The sequence below is a fragment of the Artemia franciscana genome, chromosome 21, assembly GCF_032884065.1.
Source record: "Artemia franciscana chromosome 21, ASM3288406v1, whole genome shotgun sequence".
NCBI classification, from domain to species: Eukaryota; Metazoa; Arthropoda; class Branchiopoda; order Anostraca; family Artemiidae; genus Artemia; species Artemia franciscana.
Genome location: NC_088883.1, coordinates 4,617,255 through 4,640,104, shown reverse-complemented (window position 1 = coordinate 4,640,104; position 22,850 = coordinate 4,617,255). Strand labels below are relative to the sequence as shown.

General features: G+C 32.7%; 1 protein-coding gene and 1 long non-coding RNA gene across 2 annotated transcripts in view; both read right to left on the bottom strand.

Moving 5' to 3' along the window:
* Positions 1-22,850, bottom strand: part of LOC136040891 (uncharacterized) — a 319,761-nt gene that overhangs the window by 229,584 nt on the left and 67,327 nt on the right. The window lies entirely within an intron of this gene.
* The window catches only part of LOC136040892 (uncharacterized), a 149,521-nt gene that overhangs the window by 123,390 nt on the left and 3,281 nt on the right, over positions 1-22,850 (bottom strand). Inside the window, exon 2 of the long non-coding RNA XR_010620911.1 lies at positions 14,321-16,254. This is a non-coding gene — a long non-coding RNA (uncharacterized LOC136040892). The remainder of the gene's footprint in view (positions 1-14,320; positions 16,255-22,850) is intronic.

Genomic DNA, 22,850 nt, shown 5'->3' with positions numbered 1-22,850 from the left:
AAAAAAACTAAAAACTAATAAAAAAAATAAAAAAGCTAAAAAACTAAAAAAACTAAAAAAAGGCAAAAACTATAAAAAAAAATAAAAACTGATAAAAAAGCTAAAAAACTAAAAAAACTAAAAAAAGGCAAAAACTACAAAAAAAACTAAAAACTAATAAAAAAAAAATAAAAAAGCTAAAAAGCTAAAAAACGAAAAAAAGGTAAAAAACTAAAAAAACTAAAAACTAAAAAAACTAAAAAAAAAGGAAAAAACTGAAAAATAAGCTAAAATAAAGGTAAAAACCAATAAAAAACTAAAAAAAAAAAACTGAAAAAACTAAAAAAAGGCAAAAACTACAAAAAAAACTAAAAACTAATAAAAAAAGTAAAAAAGCTAAAAAACTAAAAAAAACTAAAAAAACTCAAAAAAGGTAAAAAACTAAAAAAAATAAACAATAAAAAAAACTAAAAAAAGGAAAAAACTGAAAAATAAGCTAAAATAAAGGTAAAAACAAATAAAAAAAACTAAAAAAAGGAAAAAACTGAAAAATAAGCTAAAATAAAGGTAAAAACCAATAAAAAACTAAAAAGAAAAAAAGGAAAAAACTAAAAAAAAATTTCATCTAAAAAACTAAAAAAAACTAAAAAAGGTAAAAACTAAAAGAACTAAAAAAGAAAAAAATAAATGACGACACTCAAAGAGAAAGCGACCAGGACAAAAGGAATGTTCGATTAGCAATCAACAAAGCACCGGGACACAGGGAGTATAAATGACGACCAGGACATAAGTAAAAAAAAAAACTAACAAAACTAGAAAGAAGGTAAAAACGACAAAAAAACTAAAAAGAAAAAAAACTAAAAAAAGGCAAAAACTACAAAAAAAAAACTAAAAACTAATAAAAAAGCTAAAAAAACTAAAAACTAATAAAAAAAATAAAAAAGCTAAAAAACTAAAAAAAGGTAAAAAACTAAAAAAACTAAAAACTAAAAAAAAAACTGAAAAATAAGCTAAAATAAAGGTAAAAACCAATAAAAAACTAAAAAAAAACTAAAAAAAAAACTGAAAAAACTAAAAAAAGGCAAAAACTACAAAAAAAAACTAAAAAATAATAAAAAAAGTAAAAAAAGCTAAAAAACTAAAAAAAATAAAAAAACTAAAAAAAGGTAAAAAACTAAAAAAATAAAAATAAAAAAAACTAAAAAAAAAGGAAAAAACTGAAAAATAAGCTAAAATAAAGGTAAAAACCAATAAAAAACTAAAAAGGAAAAAACTAAAAAAAAATTTCATCTAAAAAACTAAAAAAAACTAAAAAAGGTAAAAACTAAAAGAACTAAAAAAGAAAAAAATAAATGACGAGACAAAAGGAATGTTCGATTAGCAATCAACAAAGCACCGGGACACAGGGAGTATAAATGACGACCAGGACATAAGTAAAAAAAAAAAACTAACAAAACTAAAAAGAAGGTAAAAACTACAAAAAAACTAAAAAAAAAAAAAAACTAAAAACTAATAAAAAAACTAAAAAATCTAAAAATCTAAATAAACTAAAAAAGAAAAAAAAGGAAAAAAATAAAGGAGAAAAACAAAACTAAAAAACGAATGTATATACAGACCGGGACACCGGGATACAAATGACGACCGGGACACAGGGAATATAAATGACGACCGGGACACAGGGACACAACTACAACGGGGACACCGGGGGAAACAGGGGGATATAAATGACGACCGGGACACCGGGACAGGGAATGGTCGATTAGCAATCACCATCAACAAAGCTCACGGGCAATCATTAGAATCATGAGGTATAGATCTGAATACAGATTGTTTTCCCATTGACCATTATATGTTGCATGTTCAAGAGTCGGTAAACCTGACAATCTATTTATATGCAAAGACAATGGGACAGCAAAGAATGTTGTATATTCGCAAGTTTTACGTAGTTAAAACCATATATATATATATATATATATATATATATATATATATATATATATATATATATATATATATATATATATATATATATATATATATATATATATATATATATATATATATATATATATATATATATATATATATATATATCTATCTATATTCACAGGTGGGACATAGGGACACAACTACAATGGCGCGTAACTATTATGGCGCGTAACGACTTACGCGCGCGGGGGGGCTTGGGGGGGGCGCGAAGCGCCCCCATCAACTAGGTGTTGGGGTGGCGCGAAGCGCCACCCCAACAGCTAGTATATATATATATATATATATATATATATATATATATATATATATATATATATATATATATATATATATATATATATCACAGGTGGGACACAGGGACACAACTACAATGGCGCGTAACTAATATGGTGCGTAACGACTTACGCGCGCGGGGAGGCTTGGGGGGGGGCACGAAGTGCCCCCGCCAATTAGGTGTTGGGGTGACAAGAAGCGCCACCCCAAAAGCTAGTGAGCTATAAAATATCTGTCTACGATGGTAGCCTGCTACTGCCATCCCTTAGGAAATGGCACAAAGTACCATTTTCGTGTCATATGGCGTTTGCAGATTGCGAAATTTATAAAAAGCACATATACGTGATAAATAGCTTTTGAACGAGCCATTAACCATCTCTCTATGATGTTCTGGTAGCCTTCTAGGCCTGTTGAAAAAAGAGAGAAAGAAAAACAAATATAGGAGACAGATCTGTGCTATCGATACAAAGAGGTGATTCCCCTTGTTGTTCAAGGAGAGGAACTATAATTTCCCTGTTTAAGGTTTTCAACCATGATGATTCTAATGGTACACTTTTAATTTTGATATGACGCCATTTTCAAGGGATTTGAGTCTTTTTTTAAATCACCATAAATTTCATTTCGCAATGAACTTTTACTTTTAAGATGAACCGAAATAACAGTGACCATTCCTGAGTCAGAGGCAGACGGCAATTTTTTTTCACTAGGCAGTTTTCTTCAAAACATGTTTGAGCTATAAAATATCTGTCTACGATGGTAGCCTGCTACTGCCATCCATTAGGAAATGGCACAAAGTGCCATTTTCGTGTCATATGGCGCTTGCAGATTGCGGAATTTATAAAAAGCACGTATACATGATAAATAGCTTTTGAACGAGCCATTAACCATCTCTCTATGATGTTCTGGTAGCCTTCTAGGCCTGTTGAAAAAAGAGAGAAAGAAAAACAAATATAGGAGACAGATCTGTGCTACCGATACAAAGAGGTGATTCCTCTTGTTGTTCAAGGAGAGGAACTATAATTTCCCTGTTTAAGGTTTTCAACCATGATGATTGTAATGGTACACTTTTAATTTTGATATGACGCCATTTTCAAGGGATTTGAGTCTTTTTTTAAATCACCATAAATTTCATTTCGCAATGAACTTTTACTTTTAAGATGAACCGAAATAACAGTTACCATTCCTGAGTCAGAGTCAGACGGCAATTTTTTTCACTATGCAGTTTTTTTTCAAAACATGTTTTTAACTTTTGGGTACTATGGGTAGTAGTTCGGTCTTTACTAGGTTGCAGCTACCGCTGCAACCATAATTTGTAGCAGTCGACCAAAAAACGTTTAGGGAAACCAACTTGGAAAGATTTTTCGACATCAAACTGCAACGTCAATCTATGCTGTGCTTTATGTGCTCTGTTCCCGGCGTTTTAGCCAAAAGATAATCAGACCAAGCTGTCTGTCGTCGTGTCTTTGTGTCGATTGGAGGAAAGAATACATGAAAGTTCTACAGGAGGAGGTAAATTTGTGTACTTGTAGGAAACAACCATCGATACTGCATCAAACCTTTCACTAACAGACTGGAAAGATCTACAGCAGTAACGAGGAAACCTCTCCAATTATCCCTATTTGGATCTTTTGAAGTGGTGCCAACAGTATTTTCGGACTACCAGTATACAAATACAAATATCATTAATTGACGAAAGGTCTGATGTAAAGTCCGAACTGGGTCGCTTTTGAAAGTTCTTCAGAGGTTTTAAGAAAGTTTATTTCGTCTTTTTTTTTGGGGTTGGGGAGGCATTTTAGAAAATCCCACTCAATTGAGAATTTCAGTTTGAATTTACAAAAAATATCGCATCAATATTTTCAATTGCCTGAATTTATCCTCTCTTGCCAGAACTCAATTCAGCTGCTGTTATTGAGACTTTGCATTTGGACAAACATAATTTGACTTGGGCCATTCAATTTTTATGCACAGGAAATTACTTGACAAAACTCTTGTGACCAACAAACTTGTTTTTACTTTTCAAACAATTCGTGATAGCGACGGTAGGTAAGGAGCGATGTGGCTCCATAGTAGTCAAAACTCTAAAAAACCGAAATTTTGATATCAATAGACATATCAAAAGAATTGACTTATTATATTAATTACAAATGTATAAAAATCACTACGTTTAGTGTTACCTATCAAAAGTTAGGAGCCTGAAAAATTTGTCTGATTTTCAGAAAGGGGAAGAATATCTTGTAAAAGCCAAGGAATCTTAGTGAAATTCACACCATCAGGTCCAGCATATCTGACAACCCTATAGTGGAAGCTTCAAGCTTCTATCTACAAAAAAGTGAAATTTTGTATTTTTGCCAAAAGGAAAATCAAGGATCCGTGTATATTTTTGTTGTTGTTTTTCCCAGGGGTGATTGTATCGAACAAATTATCCAAGAATATCGAGGAAGGGCTCATTCAAACGAAAATTAAAAGTTGTTGGTGACCTTTTAAAGAAACCGAAAAAAAATGGAGGGCAACTGGCCCCTCTCTCATCTGTTTTTTCCTGAAATTCATATGATAAAATTCTAAGACAGTCATTTTGTTCAACATTGTTGAAAAGACCAGTAACTATGTCTTTGAGGATAACATAGCCCCCCACAGGATTTTTTTTTCTTTTTCTAGTTTCCTTTTAGTAGTTTTTTTAGTTTTTTACTTTTTTATTTTTCTTTTGTTTTTTTCTCTTTTTCAGTTTTTTCCTTTTTTATAGAAGTTAGTTTTTTTCCTTTTTCTTAATTTTTTTTTAGTTTTTTCCCTTTTTTAAGTTTTTTCCCTTTTTTATTTTATTTTCTTCTTTTTTCAGTTCTTTCCTTCTTTGTTTTTGTAGAAGATAGTGTAAAAGACGGACAGACAGTACATCTAGAAGGATTTACTAGTTTGGGCACTTCCAGATAAGCTTAGACGATGAAAGTTGGAAGGCGTATCAAGGACCAGACTAGATCAAATTAGAAATATTATCTTCCTCGATTCGACCATCTGGGGGGGGGATAGAGCGAACATTCTCTAATTATCGGTATTTTCCTGAAGGGGAGGGGAGTATTTACTGGGGAGGGAGGCGTATTTTATACAGGTGCATTTTCTGTGGGGGTATTTTCCTTGGGTGGGGTGGTGGGGCTTCCTGGAGGGGATTATTTACCATGGGGGTTGAATTTTTGACGGGGAGTGTTTTCCAGGGGTATTATCCTTATGGGTATTTTTTACGAGGTGTTTTCTGAAGGGGGAGGGGGTAAACATTGGCCACTTTCTGGAATGGGCCAAAACTGAGTATATATCACCTTTAGGGGTGTACTGAGACTTAGAAACTGTAAATTACTTCACTATAGACCATTGAAGCTAATATTTACAGACCGCAAGGATAAATTGGCGTTTCTGAGGACTAAGAGCCAAGCAATGAAAAAACACCTAAGCCCTCTTTGTTGCCATTGCCCATCAACAGTCGAGACTATTCAGCATCTCCTGTTTGAATGCTTACCATGGGGCTGTGGGGGCATCTTCGGAGGCATATCTACTAGACCTTTCACTGTTTTGAAATAAAAATTCAAGTGACCAAAAGGATTAGAGGGCAACTGAACTCCTTCCCATCTCTATTTTTCTAAATCATCTGATCAAATTATAAGGTAGCCATTTTGTTCAACATAGTTAAAAAGACCAATAGCTATGTCTTTGAGACTCACGTAACTCCCAATTCGCCCACTGTTTACGTAGAGTATTTCTTATTGGAATGTATACAGACATTTTTCGGGGAGAGGGGAGAATTTCTACAGGGAGGATTTTCTACGGGAATAATTTTCCGTGGGGAGGAAAATTCCCGAAGGGAGATGAACTTCCAAGGGAATTTACCTTACAGCCATTTGCTGTTAAATCTGAAATAGAAAGTACAGCAGTAACTACCGATCGGTTCCCAACTATTATGCTAATGGAGCCATCTAGTCCGAGTCTTTATAAATTGAACCATAATGGTTCATTTTTTTTTTTTAACTGTTCTACTACATATGTCAACAACCTACTAGCCCCAATTGAACCTTCAACACCTAAAGCTAAAATCCTTAAACCTGGGTTATTTGGGTCAGGAGTGACAAGGCTACCAACTGTATTGTCAGTCATCACAAATAAATTAAAACCCAATGGGTTAAAAATAAAAGGGTAAATAACAAAATCAAGTCCCAAAAAAAGGTAGTAAAGTGTCAAGTAATATAAAACAAATAGGCTATACGCAGGGGGGGGGGGCCTCAATCAATAGTAGATTAAGCAAGCAAAGTAAATCAAAATCAAGACCAGCAATAAGTTTCAAAGCGGGGTGAAGAGGTGGCTGATAAATACTCTCAAGCAATTTGATAGTTGCAATATGCAGGAATCTGGGAAAATGTGCAGCAAGTACATTAACAGTCAAAGCTAGCCAAAGCCCAAAAATGCACACAAAAAGAGTGTAAAAGTGTCAAGGATCCCAAGGGCAGAGTCCCTTGTGATTTAATCAATAAATCGTGTCACAGAGTTATCCCTCCTATGCAAATAGAAATTTTGAAAATGTTTGGTTTATTTGAATTTCAATTTGTCTTTCTTTCTCATCCCTATTGACTTAATGTTTCTACTATTGTTGTTGTTGTCGTTCATATGTTCTCGTTGTCTCGCCTACTTGCTTCTTCTTTGGCTTGTTTCGGAAAGTAGAGGTTACATAAATTCAGCTGTCAAAGAGCCAGATTTTCGATCACATTCCAAATCCATTTTATAGCAGTTAAGCTTAAACTAACACTAAATAAAAAATAATTAAATTTAAAATCTCCTATAAAGAAAGAAATAACAGAATACGTTCTTCATCATTATCTAATTACAAAATCACTATAATAAAAATGGGGATAGACAATGCAAATAATTTTAGTATCCTGAATCAAAAAATGTATACAAAAGGAATGAGCTCCTGAAGGCTATGAAATTTTGTCGGCAAAATTTTTTAAATTGAAGTTGGAGTCCCAAACTGATTTAAACTAAATAAAGATTAGCAAGGTGATAAGCCACTTTATGCAAAGAAAATTGATCAATTGAACTTGCACAATAGGTACTAATTGTACCCTCCCGAAAAATATAAATAAATCCCCAATTTAGTTGTTTCCTTCATAATCAGTTTATAAAATACGATAGAGGGTAATAAGCTTTTCTGGTCCTTTTATTACTCCCTGAGAAAGTCGGTAAGTTAGGACATTTGGATACTGTCCAGCTAGAAGTATTAAAAAAATTTCGTCTTTGAAAAAAAAATTCAAATATTGCTTAACTCTTCGTGCGATTTTAAAAAGCAATTGTTGTTTTGGTCAAGCAGAAAATACGTTGGCAAGGTGTGCACATCAATATTGACATTTTACATCCTGTTAGTCTGCACAAACTAGAATTTGATTTTTCTGTTCTCAAGGAACAACTCTCAGCTTTACTCAAGACTTGCTACTCGCTATTATCTTGATTTCGTGACATAGAGCTTTGAGAAGGAACCCGAGAATAATGATACCGAAAATCGATAAGCAGGAACAGCACTAAGTTTCAAAGTAGGGTAAAGGGGTGATTGATACTCTCAGCAATACTCTCAAGCAGTTTGATAGTTGCAATTTGCATGAATCCGGGAAAATTTTGGAGCAAGCACATTAACAGTCAAAGCAAGCTTCTTTTTTTTGCACCTCAAACTTTGGGACCATAACTGTTCAACACTTAGAACGCATTTGTATGTGTTGTGCCTAAAATATAATGAAAGAGGCGCACACTCCACTTTTTCGTAACCGTCTCAAAGCGATTACACCTAACAAAGCGGTTCATGAGGAATATTATTCATGCATAATCTGAGCCGTAGCGAGTAGGGCCAGGAGTTCGAAAGAAGAGAAAAGACAGTTATTTTAACAGCAACTGCCTTATGGTTGGGTATGGGACGTGACTAGTACAATTTCTGCTAACAAACCATATACCTATATATTTTCTCCCGAACTTTAACAAAGTAAGATAAAGGACAAGATGTAGAAGAGACTTAAGATACTGGAAGGTGCACTGAAAATACTAGTAATGGTATAATTTGAAAAAGTTTGAAGATTGTTTTAAACCAGGATAACTCATTGAGATAAACTTATAATTTAAAATTTACGAGAAAAACTGACAAAATTTATTTAAAGACTAATCATAATGACATTTAACCAAAACAACAAGAGCTAAGAACTCATATGGTACTCGTGACGAGGTCGGAAGAACCAAGAGCTCAGCTGCTATGTGCTCTAGCAAAATTCTAAGAATCAACAGATTGCTTTAAAAGGGAAATCAGAAGCTTAATGCTAGTCAGGATTCAAAATAAGAGCTCTGAGACACGATATCCTTCCAAACATCAAATTTCGTTAAGATCCGATCCCTCCTTCGTAAGTAAAAAATACCTCATTTTTTCTAATTTTTCAGAATTAACCCTCCCCACCAACTCCCTCAAAGAGAGCAGATCCGTTCCGGCTATGTCAGTCACGTATCTAGGACATGTGCTTGTTTTTCCCACTAAGTTTCATCCCGATCCCTCTACTCCAAGCGTTTTCCAAGATTCTAGGTCCCCCCCCCCGACTCCCCCAATGTCACCGGATCCAGTCGAGATTTAGAATAAGAGCTTTGAGACACGATATCCTTCAAAACATCAAATTTCATTAAGATCCAATCACCCGTTCGTAAGTTGAAAATACCTCGTTTTTCCGATTTAACCATCCCCCCACTCCCTCCCAGATAGTGGAATCAGGAAAACGACAATTTCTAGTATAATCTGGTCTAGTCTCTGATACGCCTGCCAAATTTCATCGTCCTAGCTTTCCTGGAAGTGCCTAAAGTAGCAAAACCGGGACAGACAGACAGACCGACAGACAGAATTTGCGATCACTATATGTCACTTGGTAGATACCAAGAGCCAGAAAAATCCAAAAAACTGTAAAGCCAATTACTTTTTAGTTTTTCAATTACCCAATTGGAGCCGAAAGTCCTTGGACGACGAAAGGGAGGTTTTTGAAGCTCCATCAGACATTTGTTCTAATTATTTACTGGTAAAACTATCTATTTTAAGTCCAAAGTTGAAAAATTGTACCTTATTTTTTATTACTTATTCTTAACATTTCTCTTTTTTCTCTTTTCTTATCTTCGCGTTTTTCATCTCCAAATTTAAGTTTATTTGACCTAGTAAAGTAGGCACTAAATGTCAAAGTAAAATTTGAAAAAAAAATCATGAGATTTTAAGCACAAAGAACTAATTAAAACTCGCTAAACTTGGATTGAAGATATATCATTTGCATTAAAAATTTTGCAAGGGAGTATTTATAGACCTGTTCCTAGGACCCGGTCTTAGGAAGGTAGGGACGTTGGATGCAATGAATCTGTAAGAAGTGCAACAGGCAAGGAGCAGGCCAGGTAAGCAGTTGAAGAAAACTTTGCAAGAAGTCAAAAAACAAAGTTGAGACAGTAGAAGCCAAGGAAATAGAAAGTCATCAAGCATGGATAGGAGAAATTCTGTAAGATCGTTAAGAAACATTTCGATAGCTGAATTCGAACAGCTAGACTTCATTGAACTCAAATATACTCTAAATATATTGAAAAGGAATTGTCCACGGCTAGATGTAAATGCTTAGTTGAATCTAATTGTTAATTGAATAATTAATTGAGATTAATTGGTTAATTGAATCAGATTAATTGATAAATTGATTAATTATCAATCAGTGAAGATTAATTGAATCAGAATTATCAATCAGTCCTTGATTAATTGAATCAGTGCATATCATTTGCAGAGCAACACCTGCTGCCTACTAAAGAGTGATCGACCAGCCCATTGCAACCGAAATTTAAATGCTTAAAAAAATCTTTTAAACTAATTAGGGAACAAGACATAGGTTTATCTTAGCAGTAAATTTATCACGAAAACATATTTTCAAAAGAAACTGATAACGAGGCTGAGCCATCGAATATGTTGGGAAACCGAAATTGTGGGGTACCATTGGATGGATCGCGCTAGAAAACCCAACAATTTTTATAACAATAGTTACATCAAAAGAATCGCTTTTTAATTATATAAGTTTCATTCAGTTTAGACTTACTCATCAAAAGTTATGAGCCTGGGAGAATTTGCCTTATTTTAGAAAATAGGGAAAACACCCTTAAAAGTCATAGAATCTTAACGAAAATCACACCATCACATTCAGCGTATCAGAAAACTATACAGTAGAAGTTTAAAGCTCCTATCTACAAAAATGTCGAATTTCGCATTTTTTGCAACAAGACAGATCACGGATGCGTGTTTATTTGTTTTTTTTTTTTTTCAGTGGTGATCGTACAGTAAGTTTTTTACTCTTTTAAAAAGTAGAGTTGAGAGAAAGAGTCAAACTTTAGCGTAAAGAGTGGGTCGTTGAGGAGGGAACGGCCCCTTTGATATATTGATTTAAGTTTTAGTATCGCTCCTTAATTTCAGTTTAAAAAAATGTGTTTTTTTTTTATTTAATCTATAGTAAGATCTTCTAGATGTGCAATACCAAATTTAAAATCTACTTTTATTTTATAAGAAGAACGTTAAAAAAAAATTATAGTAAATTGCAATTTTTTTAAATACTACATGTATTATTTGTAAATTAGTGTTAGTAGTACTTAAGTAAAAGACAATATTTAACAAAATACTGTTCTATGCGACGTCATGATATCGTGCTAAAATGCCTAAAGTTGTTTGTTGATTTTAATACACTGGGTCAGTTTTTAGAAAATTATAAAGGCGACATGGGTTGCGAAATTAAATATTACATGGAGTCATAGTTCATATCCAATAGTTCGTGGTAACGAACTGTAGTAAGGAGCGACCCGGCTCAATAATAACCTAAACTCTAAAAAACGGGATTTTGATACTAATAGATACATCAAAAGGATTGGATTTATATGCTGATTTTAAATATAGGTTTGATAGGAATCTTACCCGTCAAACGTTACGAGCCTGAGAAAATTTGCCTCATTTTAAAAAATAGGGGGAAACATCCCCTAAAAGTCATAGAATCTTAACGAAAATCACGCCATCCAATTCAACGTATCAGAAAACCCTACTGTACAAGTTTCAAGCTCCCATCTACAAAAATGTGGAATTTTGCATTTTTTGCCACAAGACAGATTACAGATGCGTGTTCATTTGTTTGTTTTTTGTTTTCCAGGGGTGATCGTATCGACCCAGTGGTCCTAGAATGTCGTAAGAGGGCTCATTCTAGCGGAAATTAAAAGTTCTAGTGTCCTTTTTAAGAGATTAAAAAAATTGGAGGGTACCTAGGCTCCCTCCCACGCTCATTCTTTCCCAAAGTCACAATATCAAAATTTTGAGATAGCAATCTTATTCAGCTTAGTCGAAAAACCATATAACTATGTCTTTGGGGGCGACTTACTCCCCTACAGTCCCCGTGGGAGGGGCTACAGGTTACAATATTTGACCAGTGCTTATATACAGTAATGGTTATTGGGAAGTGTACAGACGTTTTCAGGGGGATTTTTTGGTTGGGGAAAGGGGCTGAGAAAAAGGGGACATGCTGGGGGCGCTTTCCATGGAGGAATTTGTCATGGGGGAAGAGCATTTCCCATGAAGGGAGCGCAGGATTTTCTAGCATTATTAAAAAAAAATGAAAAAAAATATGAAAGTTTTTCAACTGAAAGTTAGGAGCAGCATTAAAACTTAATACGAACAGAAATTATTACGCATATGAGGGGTTCACCTCCTCCTAATACCTCACTCTTTACGCTAAAGTATTATTAGTAATTTCAACTATTTATTCCAAGGCTTTTGTGATTCAGGGGTCATTCTTAAGGAATTGGGACAAAAATTAAGCTTTAGTGCAAAGAGCGATGTACTGACGAGGGGGTGAACTCCCTCATATGCGTAATGAAAACATACGAATTCAGAAGTTTGTTACTTATGCTAATTCATAAGTTACGTATATCTTTTACTAATAAAAACACTTGTAAAAAATTAAAAGTTCTAGTTGCCTTTTTAAGTAACCAAAAACTGGAGGGCAACAAGGCCTCCCCCCGATCCTTTTTTCTCAAAATCATTCGATGAAAAGTACGAGAAAGCCAATTAGCCAAAAAAATCAATATGTAAATTTCGTTTTAATTATTCATCTGCGGAGAGCCAAAATCAAAACATGCATTAGTTCAAAAACGTTCAAAATTAAATAAAAAAACATGTTTTTTTTTAACTGAAAGTAAGGAGCGACATTAAAACTTAAAACGAACAGAAACTGCTTCGTATATGAAATTAGCTGCTCCCTCCTCAACGCCCCGCTCTTTACGCTAAAGTTTTGAATTAATTATTCATTTATTAAAGTTGAATTTATCATTCTTGTGCGGAGAGCCAAAATAAAAACATTCATTTGTTAAAAAACGTTCAGAAATTAAATTAAAAAAATAAGTTTTTTCAACTAAAGTAAAGAGGGACATTAAAATTTAAAACAAACAGAAATTATTTCGTATATGAAAGGGCTGTCCCCTCCTCAACACCTCGCTCTTTACGCTTAAGTTTGACCTCTTTGTCATAACTCTTTTTTTTAGAACAATAAAAAACTTTAGCGTAAAAAGCGAGAACAGGTAATAAAAATACACTTGCTCGTAATGTAGAAGCTCGTTACGTAAGCTAATTCGTAGGTTACGTATATTTATTACTAATAAAAACGTTCGTAAAAAAATTAACTAGTTGCCTTTCAAATAACCGAAAAATTGGAGGGCAAATAGGCCTCCTACCCCCCCCCCCTTCCCCCTTTTTTTTCTCAAAATCATCCAATCAAAACTATGAGTCATTTAGCCACAAAAAAATTAATATGCTAATTTCGAGAGATTTGCCTTGAAGGGAAGGAATTTTCCATGGACTGGGAGCAGGACTTACCGCCGTTATTTAATTTTAAAAAAAAAGTTTTTTAACTGCAAGTAAGGAGCGACATTAAAACTTAAAACGAATAGAAATTATTCCGTATATGAAAGGGGTTGTCCCCTCTGCAACACCTCGCTCTTTACGCTAAAGTTTTTTTTATTGTTTTAAAAGTAGAGTTGTGACGGAGTCAAACTTTAGCGTAAAGAGCGGGGTGTTAACGATGGAACAACCCGTTCCATATAAGGAATAATTTCTGTTCGTTTTAAGTTTTAATGCCCTTCCTTACTTTCAGTTGAAAAAACTTGTTTTTTTTATTTAATTTATAAAGAGGTCAAGTAAAAAAAAAAAAATTATGGCGCGGAGAATTAAACAATAAGCTGTGCAAAAAAGTGTCATATTACAACATCTATTATTTTTATGAATGGGCTTTAAGATGGATAAACCATAGTCTTTGTCGGCAATGACAGAAGAACACGCTCCCAAATGGGACAAAAACAGTCAAAAGAAGGCAAAAGCTCAATGAAAGGGGTCCTTTTGAGCCTCAAGCTCTAACAGTGTGAGCTAGAAAAAGAACAATTAAGATGTGCTGACGTAAGGTAAGGTTGGTGCTGCAATGAATTTTTATAAGTAGTTGCACTAATTTAAGTTGGTGTATTGAAATATACAATTTTGAAAATCTTCTATCCGGCCACTTTTACCAACAAGTAAGCCTTTAGTTGTCTCATATAAAGTTTTTATAACACATGTAACTATTTAAATAGTTATTTTATTCAGATATCTCAAATATATAATTAAAACATAATCAAAAGACACAAAATAAAATGAGGAAAGTCAAACCGCTTTTCAAGTGACTATACTTGTGCTTTATCAAGTTTCAAATACTATACATTGAATTTTAATATCAAATAATATTTCAACATCGCCTTCAAATGATTGTTTATAAACCCATTTGAGACAAATTTTACGAGAAAAACTATTGAACAGATTTCATTTTAGAAAAATATTAGACACTTTTCATTTGAATCGGAATTTACATTCTCAATGCTTGCATTTTCTAGCAAATTATGAACATATTTAACATTTTAAATTTGCATGTTTTAGCAAATTACGAACATATTTAACATTTTAAATTTGCTTTTTTTTTAGCAAATTATGAACATATTTAACATTTTAACTTACCATACTTAAGCTCCTTATAGCCATGTTCTTTGATTTCTGTTTAACCATCAAAATCCATAATACCATTACTATTCGCATAAATATTTGACTGGCTGGTAAATTATACGATCGTAGTAAAGTTTGAAATTTATTTCTTTTTTGAAGAGATGCCAGAATTTTTCTTTAGTTTCTCAACAAAATACAGGCTTTCATAAAAAATAATTTTTGAATTATGAGAATTAAATCAGGGTGGAGGAATCCTGATAAATTCACCAGCGCTGCTTACGTCATCTAATGTCAAATATAGGAATACTTAATGAGACCAAATAAGGCGTACAATGTTGGGTCTTTATTCAAATCTCATTTTGGAGCTAAACTAATAAAGATGTATTCCTGAAGCTTGAGTTTTATCCACCAAGAGTCGACATCTACAATTTGGGTTCATTTCAATTCTTTTCTTGTGCATTCCAACTAATTTTTGACTAAGATTTATCTACAAATTTTTCAATAAAGGGGGGATTCCTTACTGGCTGATTCCTTTTCATTGAAGAACATTTTATAAAACTATATGTTACTTTTATATTAATTTAAGATTGGTTGTTTTTTAATTCTTTGGAGAATTTGCCTTGGGATATCCAGTATATTCTTGATACCCTTGCGTTTCAGTGAAATATGTAAGGTGGTTGAATCAGAAAAATAATCATAGAAATACATAAAATTATCCAAACAAAAGTAAAAGTATGGTAAGTAGCAAAAAAATATAAGCCACATAGAAATGTATTATTTTGAAATTGAGCACCCATAAATATTTGTTTCACTATTTAAGCAACACAAAGATTTTGGAGCAACTGTGTAGTAAACACCATGGTAGCAAAAATTGTAGCAACCTTATATATTGTAACATATATATAGTTATATAGTTATATATATAGTTATATATAGTTATATATTAACCTTATAATTGTAGCAACGTTATAGCACCTTATAGTAACCATATCGTTAGGACGGCTCAAACACATATCACATATATGTATTCCCTTGCACTCCGATGAAAAATGATAAGGGGGCTCATTACAATGCTTGCATTCTTTACAATAAGTTTCTATCGAAGACGATTTTAAATACTGGTCATATTTTTCAACTTCCAACAAAGAACCCAAAGATTTCTCTAGGACTAACTTCATTGTTTTAAATTCCTCTCCAAGCTTCAAATTCACAAACATTATGAGAACTTCGGGCAATGGAAAGTTTTTCAAGTTAATCAGTGATAGGATTTTTAACGACGCTATGGATCTTTCTTCAGGATTCTCCGACGTCCAACGGTAGAATATATTCAAAAAACTTTTCCAATTATCCACCTTTGATTGACCTAGCATATCACAACATATCTCCGAGAATTTTATAAAATCATCAACACTAAATCCATTGACAAAATTTGGAACTACTTTTCCTTCTACAGCAATGCGCGCAAGTTCTCTTAATGCTCCAATCTTAGACTTTGGACTGTTGGAAATTAAAAAATAAGCTTCAAGGAGTTTTAAATTTTCACCTTGTCTGTATTCACCAATTAGTTATTCTGCAATATCATCCTTGATACCAAACAAATCATATTTCTCAACAATATAGTCAAATCCTTCCTTGTCAACTTTCTGGTAACCAAGAACAGTTCCATTTTCATAATATTGTATGATAAATTGCATCGTTTCAAAATGGATATCGTTTGCCACAACTACGTTGGTTCTCTTCTCAATAAAATCATTTTCAAACATACACTTGAAAACATTGCTTACTGTTGTTAAAAGGCTTTTCTTAACTTTAACATCTCCATCATTGCATCGTATAGTAACTATGGAACTGTCTGTTATCGTCAGTTTGTTTAAGAGTGCAATAAAAGGTGAAGGAGATTCGGCCATTGTTTCCTCAGTTGCGTAGCATAAACTTGACGAACCTGAACCCTATAATAAAAAAGGAAATAGCATGAGATATATTTTGAAAATGGCTTTTTTGGAGTAAATTCGTCAAAATATATTTTGAAAATGGCTTTTTTGGAGTACATTCGTCAAAATACATTATTTTGGCATTTTCGTATAAGAGGCCAATTTTTACCCCCTCTCGACTTATAATATGTTTTGATCCCCTCTCCTAATTGATGCCAATGGTTAAATGTATCAAACAGATTATCATTTAGAACTGATGACCTTAGGGGACTTGTTGCTGCATTAAGTTGTTAGCAGTAGTATTTGTAGTATCTGACAAAATAGTGGAGTTTACTATGGCCGAAAAATCTAGCAAAAACTAAATTATACTATGGCCGAAACGAAGAAAGATTTCGCTTGTTGCACATAAAAACAAATAAAACAAAATGTGGAGTAGCTATAACCACAAATGGGTCAATCAATATCAATCCAACACAGCTCATAGCCAAACTTTTTCGGAATTAAATTTTTTTTAAACAAGTTTTTTTAACTGCAAGTAAGGGATGACATTAAAACTTAAAACGAACAGAAACTATTCCGCATATGGAAGGGGTTGTCCCCTCCTCAAAATCCCGCTCTTTACGCTAAAGTTTGACTATGTCACAAGTCTACTCTTTAAAACAATGAAAAAACTTTAGCGTAAAGAGCGAGGCGTTGCGGAGGGGACAACCTTTTTCATATACGGAATAATTTCTGTTCGTTTTCAGTTTAAATGTCGCTCATTATTTGCAGTTAAAAACTTGTTTTTTTAATTTAATTTCTGAAAGTTTTTGAGTTAATGCATGTTTAGATTTTGGCTAACCGCACACGAATAATTAAAACGAAATATTCATACTAATTTATTTAGTTTTTGCTAAATGGCTGTCTCATAGTTTTGATCGGATGATTTTGAAAAAAGGGGGTGGGGGAAGGCCTAGTTGCCCTCTGATTTTGTTACTTAAAAATTCAACTAGATTATTTTATTGTTTCTACGGACGTTATTAGTAATAAACATACTTAACTTACGAATTAACTTACGCAACGAACTTCTATATTTGCCTATTTTTATTACGTATATGAGGGGTTCTGCCCCCTCGTCAATACCTCGCTCTTTAAACTAAAGCTTGAATTTTATCCCAAATCTTTTAAGAATGACCCTGAATCACAAAGGCCGTAGAATAAATAGTTGAAATTACTAAAAATACTTTATCGTAAAGAGCAAGGTATTGTTGAAGAGACGAACCCCCTTATCTACGTAATATTTTATGTTCGTTTTAAGTTTTAATGCTACTCATTACTTCCAGGTGATTTTTTTTTCCTCATTGTTTTTTTTAAATAATGCTAGAAAATCCTGTACCCCCCTAATGGAGATTCTCTTCCCTGATGATAAATTCCTCCATGAGATCCTCCCACGTAACCCCCGACCCACCCAAACGTGAAAAAGTCCCCCTAAAAACGTCAGTATACTTCATAACAACCATTACGATATGTCAATAATGGTCAAAGTTCATAACTTGCAGTCCCTTCCCAGGGGCTGTGGGGGGATTAAGTCGTCTCCAAAGACATAGTTATTAGGTTTTCGACTAAGTTGAACAGAATGGCTATCTCAATATTTTGATCCGGTGAGTTTGGGGGAAAATGTTCACGGGAGGGGGCCTAGGTCCCCTCCAATTTTTTGTTCACTTGAAAAAAACACTAGAACTTTTAATTTCTGTTAGACTGAGCCCTCTTGTGACATTCTAAGACCACTGGGTCGATACGATCACCACTGGAAAAAAAAACACAACAAATAAACACGCTTCCGTGATCTTTCTTCTGGCAAAAACTATAAAACTCAACATTTTTGTAGATAGGAGCTTGAAACTTTAAATAACGTTTTCTGATACGCTGAATCCAATGGTGTGATTTTCGTTAAGATTCTATGACTTTTAGGGGATGTTTCCCCCTAATTTTCTAAAATAACGCAAACTTTCTCAGGCTCGTAACTTTTAATGGGTAAGACTAAACTTGATGAAACATATATTTAAAATAAGCATTAAAATGTAAATTTTGATGTAACTATTGGTATCAAAATTCTGTTTTTTTAGAGTTTCGGTTACTATTGAGCCGGGGTCGCTCCTTACTACCACGAACTGTTTGATTACAGGACATTTATACACTTATTTTAAACTTTAATGTTAATTTATTTGCAAATGTTTAGATATTCTTATGTAACTTTTGAATTATAAAACGGTAAAGTTTATAAAAAAGGAGGATTTCGGAAAATGTTACAAAATCAAGTTCCTAATTATAAAAGAAACGCACAATTGCGTCAAATCAAAACTTTTAAAATCAGCTTCATTATTATATCCAACAAAAGTAGGCCTACCTTAAGAAATACAAAATTTTCATACAAAAAATCGTTTTCAAAATATATTTTTAGCTAAGCTACATTTTTAAATTTTCGAAAAAAATATGTGGTTGAGTGGGTTAAAACTTATAAAAGCACGCAAGCTCTTACTACATATCAGGTTGTATCTAACGTAAAGCGTATGCAAAGGCTGTTCTTACAACAAGCGATTACTACTACAGCTACTAACAACTTAATAAAGCACCAAGCCGCTTGAGGCCAACATAGCTACCCACGCTCCTCCTCAATCCAAATTTTTACAAAGCCTACCTCTCTAAACGCTCCCCAGATGGTTTCATTTCCCTTAAATCCTTCCTTACGTCCTCCTACTCATAACAGGGCCGATTTAATTTTGGTTTGGCCCTAGACGATTGGCCAAAAAGAACAATCTTTGGCGATTTATCATCCTTCATCTGCAGAACGTACTCTAGCCATCTAAACCTTTCTTAGTCCTAGAAAACTGATTAAATTACACTTTTCTTTCATCTTACTGTTTGAGACAGGACCAATCAGGTGAGCATCCAAAATGGTAGGTAGACGATTATTTGCTAAATTATATACAATAATTGCAGTACTCTTTATTAGTTGATTATTAGCTATAGCTGTAACCCTTATAAAGATCAAACCCTATCTCAGGGAGCTATTAACCTTTAGCCGTTTCAAAGCTCCGATAAAATTTTAGAATGATCCCTTGCCTCTTTAAACTGACAATATAATGAATATCGTGCCATATTCAAGATAAATTTTGAATTTCTGCGGTAAGTACAGTCAAGAAATTCATCATCTTTTATCAAACATTTCCAAAGCTGTAAACAGCTGTTTTTTTAAGACACACTTAGAACTACAACACATGCATCTAAATAGTCATGCACGTTCGTTTCAGAAATTGGACGCATCACATCGACGTGAAAGTGGATTTAGGCGAGGAACTAGTGTAGGAAAATTGATCAATTACCAAATAGCACAGCTTTGATATACAATACAGTTATGAAAACTCCTATCTTGCCCATGAGAAGCTTTTGGTACAGAGCTCTGAATTTGGCGCCTCCTCCAAGCCCATGCTCCGACGCATAGATCGTACTACAACACCATAGGCAGGAACACCATAGCTCTGAACTATTGGTATCTAAGCTGTGAATTGCTCCTTTTACTTTTAGATTCAGACCACAGCTTAGATACCAATGCCAGTTGGTATCTAAGCTGTGCCAAATAGCGAAATTCAATACATGGGATTCTATCAGATCAGATCAAAAGAAAGACATGATACACCCGGAAACTCTTCAAAGGGGAAGATAGGAACGCGCATTACTGCATACCTATGCTCTGCTCAAAAAAAAAAATTCTTTTTCTAACTTTTAGTTTAAAACGACCATCGATTATATACCAGCAATAATTTTGTTCTACTTTCATCTTTTTCGTCTCATCGTACGACAATACTAATACAAAAATTTATTCCGCTATCTTAAAAGCCAAGCCTTTCGCAAACTTGCGTATTCATATTCTTATGAAAAAACTAGCTGTTGGGGTGGCGCTTCGCGCCATCCCAACACCTAGTTGGTGGGGGCGCTTCGCCCCCCCCCCCCAAGCCCCCCCGCGCGCGTAAGTCGTTACGCGCCATAATAGTTACGCGCCATTGTAGTTGTGTCCCTATGTCCCACCTGTGAATATAGATAGATATATATATATATATATATATATATATATATATATATATATATATATATATATATATATATATATATATATATATGGTTTTAACTACGTAAAACTTGCGAATATACAACATTCTTTGCTGTCCCATTGTCTTTGCATATAAATAGATTGTCAGGTTTACCGACTCTTGAACATGCAACATATAATGGTCCATGGGAAAACAATCTGTATTCAGATCTATACCTCGTGATTCTAATGATTGCCCTTGAGCTTTGTTGATGGTGATTGCTAATCGACCATTCCCTGTCCCGGTGTCCCGGTCGTCATTTACATCCCCCTGTTTCCCCCGGTGTCCCCGTTGTAGTTGTGTCCCTGTGTCCCGGTCGTCATTTATATTCCCTGTGTCCCGGTCGTCATTTGTATCCCGGTGTCCCGGTCTGTATATACATTCGTTTTTTAGTTTTGTTTTTCTCCTTTATTTTTTTCCTTTTTTTTTTTCTTTTTTAGCTTATTTAGATTTGTAGATTTTTTAGTTTTTTTATTAGTTTTTAGTTTTTTTTTCTTTTTAGTTTTTTTGTCCCGGTCGTCATTTATATCCCCCTGTTTCTCCCGGTGTCCCCGTTGTAGTTGTGTGCCTGTGTCCCGGTCGTCATTTATATTCCCTGTGTCCCGGTCGTCATTTGTATCCCGGTGTACCGGTCTGTATATACATTCGTTTTTTAGTTTTGTTTTTCTCCTTTATTTTTTTCCTTTTTTTTTCTTTTTTAGTTTATTTAGATTTTTAGATTTTTTAGTTTTTTTATTAGTTTTTAGTTTTTTTTTTTCTTTTTAGTTTTTTTGTAGTTTTTACCTTCTTTTTAGTTTTGTTAATTTTTTTTTTACTTATGTCCTGGTCGTCATTTATACTCCCTGTGTCCCGGTGCTTTGTTGATTGCTAATCGAACATTCCTTTTGTCCTGGTCGCTTTCTCTTTGAGTGTCGTCATTTATTTTTTTCTTTTTTAGTTCTTTTAGTTTTTACCTTTTTTAGTTTTTTTTAGTTTTTTAGATGAAAATTTTTTTTAGTTTTTTCCTTTTTTTCTTTTTAGTTTTTTATTGGTTTTTACCTTTATGTTAGCTTATTTTTCAGTTTTTTCCTTTTTTTTTAGTTTTTTTTTATTTTTTATTTTTTTTAGTTTTTTACCTTTTTTTAGTTTTTTTAGTTTTTATAGTTTTTTTAGTTTTTTAGCTTTTTTACTTTTTTTATTAGTTTTTAGTTTTTTTGTAGTTTTTGCCTTTTTTTAGTTTTTTCAGTTTTTTTTTTAGTTTTTTATTGGTTTTTACCTTTTTTTTAGCTTATTTTTCAGTTTTTTCCTTTTTTTTAGTTTTTTTTAGTTTTTAGTTTTTTTAGTTTTTTACCTTTTTTTAGTTTTTTTAGTTTTTTTAGTTTTTTAGCTTTTTTATTTTTTTTATTAGTTTTTAGTTTTTTTTTGTAGTTTTTGCCTTTTTTTTAGTTTTTTTAGTTTTTTAGCTTTTTTATTAGTTTTTAGTTTTTTTTGTAGTTTTGGCCTTTTTTTAGTTTTTTTAGTTTTTTAGCTTTTTTATTTTTTTTATTAGTTTTTAGTTTTTTTTGTAGTTTTTGCCTTTTTTTTAGTTTTTTCAGTTTTGACGTCACCTGATCCAGTTTTTTCAGGTGACGTCACCTGATCCACGATCCACAGATCCACAGACAACTTATTTTTATATATATAGATAGTTTTTTTTTTTAGTTTTTTAGATGAAAATTTTTTTTAGTTTTTTCCTTTTTTTCTTTTTAGTTTTTTATTGGTTTTTACCTTTATTTTAGCTTATTTTTCAGTTTTTTCCTTTTTTTTAGTTTTTTTTAATTTTTTATTTTTTTTAGTTTTTTACCTTTTTTTAGTTTTTTTAGTTTTTTTAGTTTTTTAGCTTTTTTACTTTTTTTATTAGTTTTTAGTTTTTTTTTGTAGTTTTTGCCTTTTTTTAGTTTTTTCAGTTTTTTTTTTAGTTTTTTATTGGTTTTTACCTTTATTTTAGCTTATTTTTCAGTTTTTTCCTTTTTTTTTAGTTTTTTTTAGTTTTTAGTTTTTTTGTTTTTTACCTTTTTTAGTTTTTTTAGTTTTTTTAGTTTTTTAGCTTTTTTATTTTTTTTATTAGTTTTTAGTTTTTTTTGTAGTTTTTGCCTTTTTTTAGTTTTTTTAGTTTTTTAGCTTTTTTATTAGTTTTTAGTTTTTTTTGTAGTTTTTGCCTTTTTTTAGTTTTTTTAGTTTTTTAGCTTTTTTATTTTTTTTATTAGTTTTTAGTTTTTTTTGTAGTTTTTGCCTTTTTTTAGTTTTTTCAGTTTTGACGTCACCTGATCCAGTTTTTTCAGGTGACGTCACCTGATCCATCCACAGACAGACAGACAACTTATTTTTATATATATAGATATTTAACATTTCTTAGTTGGGACTTAACATGTGTTTTAAGATTGGACCGAAAACAAAAGTTTACTTGAAAAATTTTTAGGGTAGGTTTTCTCAAAATTACTCGTGTTAAAAACCTGGATTAGTAAAGTC